Raw genomic sequence first — 7,674 nt, 5'->3', positions numbered from 1 at the left:
TCATATGTTTTGTCATAAAATAATACAACAGTGCAAATGTAATGCATGCTAAAAAAACAAACTTCAGCTCAAGGGTAGAGTTAGTGTTTTGAGTACGCAGGCGTGTGTGTTTAACAGTGACAGGCATGGATAAGCATAAGACAAACAGATCGCTGAAAGGTTAAAGACAAGCTCACTTTCCAATTTGCAGAGTGTGTGCTGTTAAGGGCCGCTTTTATTTTCACTGGCTGTATCCCATGAAATGAATTACAGCCTCCCTGTAGTACAATAGCCAGTGGGCCTTGTTGTCAACCTGAAGGGCCAGGGGCCTCCATTCAGAGCCTCAAATCCAACAGTCAGGAGTGACAGGCAGCGAGAAGTTTGGTAGTAGAGTATAAACACATTCATGATGGTTCAACTTATTCAAGGAAATGTATCTTCATTATAGAAATGGTTAAGATCCTGCATAAAGTGAGTGACCCAGAGGGATAGTCACGGATTTGTACACAGTGTGTTTGAGCGCAGTGTTAACAGCTTTTGATCTCCAGAAAAAAGCAAAACACACTCCTTATTCAGGCAGCATTTAACAGCACATGACACACAGCTGATCGCAGGCCTCTATAAAAAACACCCGCAAAACAAGGGGTGGTGTGAAATTGACATTTGGACAGGAAAACACAAAGTCATCTCTGTACCTCCTGATCCTGACACACACACACACACACACACACACACACACACACACACACACACACACACACACACACACACACACACACACACACACACACACACACACACACACACACACACACACACACACACACACACACACACACACACACACACACACACACACACACACACACATCAATTCATCTCAAAGATGCCTCAGCATTTAAATAAATTTGACCTATCTGAAAAACATGAGCCTTTGAAGTGAGGTCCTGAGGAAACACACACATACATACATACATACACACACACGCATACACACACACTGCCTGCCTCGGGGGTGAAGGTGGGAGGGTGCAATGAAAGATGCTGTTGAGGATAGGATCTACAATAGACTCCACTGTGTGGCATTTAGCTTCAGCATCAGCTTCACACATGCCAACAGATCACAGGAAACATATGTTCAGTCTGCTTTTAACGCACACACTGCATACACTGTACTTCCTCACAGAGATATATATATGTCCACACACACTCAGGTCATACCCAGAGGGAGGGAAACTTTGACTTCTTTACGGCGCTGGCGGTCACCCCTTGTGACTTTCACGGCTGTCATGCTCCTCTTTACAGCCTTCATTCATCCACTGACCTCAGGGAGAGGAGCATGTGATGACGCCTAAACACACACACAGTACGTACACAGATGTATAGATACAAGCATAATGTTAAGACCAATTGCTGACATGGTGTTAACGTGGTGTGTTATATGTCCTAATGTAATTGTACACTGTTCTGCAATACAAATGGCATGCCAATCATACTTGGGTTTTAGGGTAAATTGTCTCAGCATCTTTATGGATATTGTTGTTATGGTATGATTAACTCTACATTTAAGTGTAAATGTAATAATTTATACATGATTAAGGTTAGAAACTTTTCCACTCTTACTGATCTGTGTGCTAAAATGTCCATTAAATCAATTTGGGATGCAGTTTAATCTGAACAATATCAATCATGTATGACTGAACGTTTGTAGTAGCTGTACATAAAAGAGCTGTATTCATCAGAGCCGTGGATGTCATGAAATCAAATGATCCCTGCACGCTTTCAAAACTAGCACACTCTTCATTATGGCACAAATTAGTATATGTCTAAAGTATTTTCTAATATATCCCCTCAACAGCTAATGTGACACCGCGGTATTCAATGCTTCAGCGGTGAACAGGAAGACACAAATGGAAATGTCCCCTCTCCATAGAAGTGTTGAATAGCTTATATGACTTTTTTATCCGTGTAGCCAGGAGTGGTATGCACCCCGCCAGTCTGCTTTTGTGCTTTTTATAGGTGACACAGTGTGATAGACCCTGCCCTCAAACCCTCCATTACAATCATATTGGTCTCCTCTCAACTGTGTTCCTATGGGGCACCGTCACTGCCAAGACTGGCTGAAGTTTAGTCAAAGACATTAAGAGAGCTCCTCCAGGGACAAAATATCAGCAGAGAGGAGAGAAGAAGAGAGGAGGATAGAGGAGAGAAGAGAGAGGAGAGAAGAGAGAGGAACCACGAAGTCGATGCAGAAGTGCCTTAAAGCTGCAATCCATAACTCGCTGCACGTTCAAAGAGGACAGTTTCCAGTGTGGTATTTGTGCAGCTGTTTCCACATGTTGTATGCAATTAAAAACACGACCAGATAATATAAATGTTGATATTTTATTTACTTACATTATGATTTTAGACCACATGATCACTCTCCACCATTCAAGTGTTTTAACTGATTTATAATTCAATCAAACATTGATTCAACGACAGCAATAGCTTTTCAGAAGGGGCAATTTAATATGTTTTATTTGTTGCTCGATCTGATGTCTGCTTCTGTATTCTATTTTATTCATTTTATTGGTTTAGCCATAGCTGTCAAAAGAAGTTTCCAACTTCAAGGACCTAACTGGTCAAGAAAGGAAAATATATATCTATGAATTTCCAGAGTTATGTACATCTCAAAAACAACAGCAAAGGAGAAGGATTATGGGGATACCAGGTTGAAAATATGTTGGTTTACATCTTTAAACGGCACAATTTACATATGTTTCAAGTTATGTCCTGTAAAAAAATCCAGTTAAATAAAAAATTCAAATGTAAAAAATACATATTATTTCTCGAGAGACATTTTGAGAAACATTTTGCTCAAACGTCACTTTTGGAGCCTCGAGATGTTCTGCAAGTAAAGAACAATCACACACCCCCACCCACACCCACACAAAGAGTGACAGCCTCTCCCTGAAGGAGGAGTGCTGCCATCTCTCGCCGTGGTGGTCTTCAGCGCTAAACTCCTGTCAGGTTCCATCTTACACCCTCACACACACACACACACACACACACACACACTGGTCTGTCTCAGGGCAGGACAGGCTCTAGAGGGGTCAACATGTTGTCACACACACCAGGGAGCAGTGTTGTTGCTGGCAGTCCGATCCTCCTCACTATTGTCCATGTCACCTCACACACAGGAAACCTGCTGTGGCTATAAGCGACTGACACGTTGGGTCCAGGAGGATTTCACGCTGGATAAAACTTGGCTGCCATTTTTTATTTACCTACTTCTTAGAATAAGTGAGCAGTTCTTTCTCCGGATTAGTTCACAGGCAGTGCACGATATAAAGTTATTAATGAATGAGACAAAATGAACAAAGTCACTTTTGTACCAATTAATTTTTGAGCTAGGTACATAACAGGCCCGCAGTGGTGCTTACATAATGAGACACACTGAAAATAATAATAGGCTGTTCCTTTTGTTACCTTTCGAGTTCATAATTGTGTTATTATTTTCTAGGAAGTTTCCTGGAAATATAAATATACATATATATATATATATGTATATATGTATATTTTTTTGTAAGAAAGCTAATTTCAAAACCAACATTTTGCATTTCCCATCTCTGACCTTTCTTTAAGGATATTTCTCTGATAAATATTATACTTTTCTCTCAGTTCTATTCCTAAAATGTCTTAAGAAGTCACATGAAAAGTGTTTTGGTGAGGCTCAAAGGTCAGAGTTTAAGCAGTCAATGGGTTGTGTGTAACTTATTGTGCCATTAATATTAAGATTTGATTAGGTTATATCCTTGTGAAAACGTCATCAACAGCAAAAACAATTGGATAATTTTTGTCATTTACAACCTTCCTTAATCTTTTGAAAATATAAAATACATTCTCAGTTCTGCGGTAAGCACGGCAAAGTTCTAAAAACTTGTCTCATTTCTTTCATTTCTGTATTTAGGTTCATTTAGTGTGTGATGTCTCCTTCATGTTGCTGCACTCACAAACTAAATGAACTATTTTCTCAGTTTTTCAGCACAGCAGCTTCGCCGTCTACTTTCAACTAGATTGACAACCGAATCCTCAGGGCGCTTTCAATCATGCAGTTTTTCACACATTCAACAGTTGTTTCAAATCTCTCTCCTCAGACAGCCTTTCCTTGATCATTTCCTGTGATGTAAATGTTCACTGAGGAAACATTAACTGTTTTGTTTCATGTCATTTTTGATCATGTGCCTGACATTCACAGCTGTCTAACAACTGGGACAAGAAGAGGTAAAAAAAATAATAATCTTGGTGGAAATGCCTTTCCACTTAAACATGGTACATCTCTCCCAGGTGACTGCTTAGCATTGGCAGTAATTGAAAACTTGCCCCTGGCACTGAGTGTGTGAGGTTGTGTGTGAATGAGCATGTGGACTGCATACGTGTACATGTGAGTGCAACTCATGAGGCCTGTGTGCATGCAGTAACTGCCTTTTTCTCCGTGTTTGCATGTGTAGGTGTGTGTGCATGCATGTCTCCAGCACTAAGCACACTGATGAGCCCACCTTTCCGGGGAATGTTGTTGGGAGTTTAACCATTTTTCCCAACAGGAGGATGAATTAATAACATGTTTTAACACCACCCTCCCTTCCCCCCTGTTTTTGCTCTTCTACTACGAGGGGCCAAATCTCTTCAGCATTTCCAGCCCTGTGAGCTAATTTGACAGCTCACGGGGGTGACGCTGATTCCACTTCGCAGAGACAGGTACCCTAGGGCTAGCCAGCTGGATCGCAGCGGATGCTTACAGATTTGGCTTTAGCTTCATGCTGGGTGTCATCTGTCTCTTTGGTCTGGCGCGGGATAATTTTTGTGTGTGTGTGTGTATGTGCATGTGTGTGTGTGTGACCGCCCTGACATCATGTGCCTGAGCAGTTTGTGCCTGGCAGGCCTTGTCTGTCCAGGTTGGCCATCAAACACAGCCAGCATGGCCCTAATCTGACGAGGCACCGCTCCAAACATGCCACAGCAGCCCGAGAAGTGTGTGTGTGTGTGTGTGTGTGTGTGTGTGTGTGTGTGTGTGTGTGTGTGTGTGTGTGTGTGTGTGTGTGTGTGTGTTTTGGAGTTTATGTGTGTGTGACCCCAGGGCAGACCCCCTTTTTTCCTACTCTTTGCCTTTCTCCTCTGCTCTGTCCCACGTCAAATATCGACGCGCTACACACACTCACACATGCACTAACTGAAGAAAAACTTCAAAAACCATCAAGTTGAGCTCAGTCGACGCTTCCACTCAACCTCATCGTCTCAACTCCTCCTCTGCTCTGTGTGTGTGTATGGGTTATTTAAATGCATATGAGTGTGTATTTGAAAGCTGCAGCCAGGAGAAGCGGTTTTGCCAAATATAGAGATTTCCTCGCTCAGCGCTGCCTCCGTCCTACGTCTGTCACTTTGATTGTGGGCACTTTGCGGGACGCTCTGCCTCAACAGGTTTGTGGACTCCCCCAGCCTGTTGCCCTCCGTCGACTTCGACACTGGCTCTTGGAGAAAGAGGCGATCCCTGCCTGTGTTAGGACGGGAGAGGACAGGGGGACAGACCCCTATGGGACAAATGACAGTCTGGTTCCCGTTTATCTAAGGGACGAGCCCTGAAATGGCGGCAGAGGCCCGCATCAAGCTCTAATCATAGCAGACACACTGGTCTCCCCCTACACATACTTCCAGTCCTCCCTGAATGGCTCAGTGCCGATCTCAGACTCTGAGGGAAATGGTCAGTCATATCAAGATGAGCCTGACAAGGTTTTGCTGTGAAAGAGAAATATTCTCCCTTCCCTGAAAAGCGCAGGATGATGAGTACATATGTTGATTTTCAGGCTGAGAGCCATGTACCGCCACTGCGTCTTCCCATCAGGCCTCGGGAGAGAGTGACAGCAGGATGGTGTCACGCTACACGGTGACTTGTAAAGTGTCACCGCAGAATGGGGCTTCAGTGTGTTTATTTGGGTCTTTACCTTCCTGCTGCACTCCATTCTTGTTTTTTTAACTGACTATCTTTTATTCTATTTTCTGCTCTCACCCCCTCCACCTATCCTCCATGGTGGAAAGCTCTGAAGCACCCCGCCTCCAGCAGGCAGAGGGACAAGGAGGTGGTGGTGCTGGGACAAATGACCCGCTTGCAGCCCAGGGACTGAGAGAGACTGTAAATGATATGAGGAAGTGGATGTGATGAGAGAGAAGGGCAGGAGCGGGTAGGTGGGTTGCTGGACAGCAGGTCCTCTCCTGCCGCTCCTCCACCCCCACCTCCCCTCAGGCCCAGAGGCCTTGGCATCCAGTGAGCAACACCCCCTCCTTTCTTTCTCTTTACCCCTCTCCCATCACCACCCCCCACCTGTTCAGAGCCACGGTGCAGTGAGTGGCGTTCAGCGTGTTGTGAACACAAAGCAGCGGCCCCGCGGCCCTCTGCCTGGACCTCGGTGCTCGAGACCCAGCCGAGCTGAGAGGGAGACGCAGAGGAAACATGAGAGAGAGAACGGAGAGCACTAAAATGCAGAATAATTATACCCAGTGGGTAATGCGAGCACCGTCGTTACAGGGGCGGTGTGGTCGGGCCGGGGAGGAGAGACACACTGAGGCGAGAGCGTCACCGGGGCGAGCTCGCAGGGCCAGTGGGCATGTTTGGTAGAAACCACAATCACAGACCTCCCACTGCACGGCTGGAGCACCGTGTTTGGAAGTGCTGCAGGAGATCATCTGGATACTGGCGAGCATGTACACAGGGGGGTGAAACACTGCTGCTTTGGTCCTGCTTACTGTGTACAGATCATGTGGAAGAGTGATATTGCATCTTATATGAGAAAGAAAATATGTGTGTATTGTGTGGCTTCACCATGCTTATTTAAATAATTCACAATATCAACCTTTGATGGATTTGCTCCCACTGTGAACAAAAACATATCATAAATACCCAGTATGTGATAATATATTATAAATGTTATGTATATGAATAAAAAAACAAACAAATACAACATGAAATAGTATGAAGAGTATTTGCAGAGCTAAATAACATTTATATGAACATGTGTTTAAACCACTTGACAATATGAAATAATTTGAATACTGCTATTCTTTAAAATAACTACAGTGAAATAATAACCTGATTTAAAATGGTACTGCTGCAAATAACTGACCTGAATTAAATAAAACTGATACTTAATTTACTGTAGACAGCTGCTGAAAATATATGCTTGAGGTAGACAAAGGCATATTTATCTCACATATGTTACATACATTTTTAACGCTCTTTTATAACTTTAAGCACTGTCTTTCTTTTTTAGTGACAGTTTTGGAGAGTGTCCCAGAAAGGTTTTATGTTCAGCGCAGCGGTGTCAAATAAAAAGCAGAATTCCCTTAATAGACCAGTGGGACAAAAATACAGAGAAACACAAGATCTGTTCTCATGCAACGAGCCCCGCATGCAGACTGCAGCCGGGCATCAGGACGCTGCAGATCGTGATGCAGGAGGACAGATACTTCCTCGTTATGTTGATGTGGGATCCGCTCTCCAAATTATTTAATGCTTTGGAAAACTCAACTTTGGATAAGTTTTAAAGTTGAGGATGTTTTTCTCCCTCTATGAAATGTAAAATGCATTATATCCAACACAGTTAAATATGCAACATCTACTTTAAATCTTTCAAAATAAAAGATAATATTTTGTGTAAAATC

The sequence above is a fragment of the Eleginops maclovinus genome, chromosome 21, assembly GCF_036324505.1.
Source record: "Eleginops maclovinus isolate JMC-PN-2008 ecotype Puerto Natales chromosome 21, JC_Emac_rtc_rv5, whole genome shotgun sequence".
Taxonomy (NCBI): domain Eukaryota; kingdom Metazoa; phylum Chordata; class Actinopteri; order Perciformes; family Eleginopidae; genus Eleginops; species Eleginops maclovinus.
Note: the sequence above shows the minus strand (reverse complement) of the source record.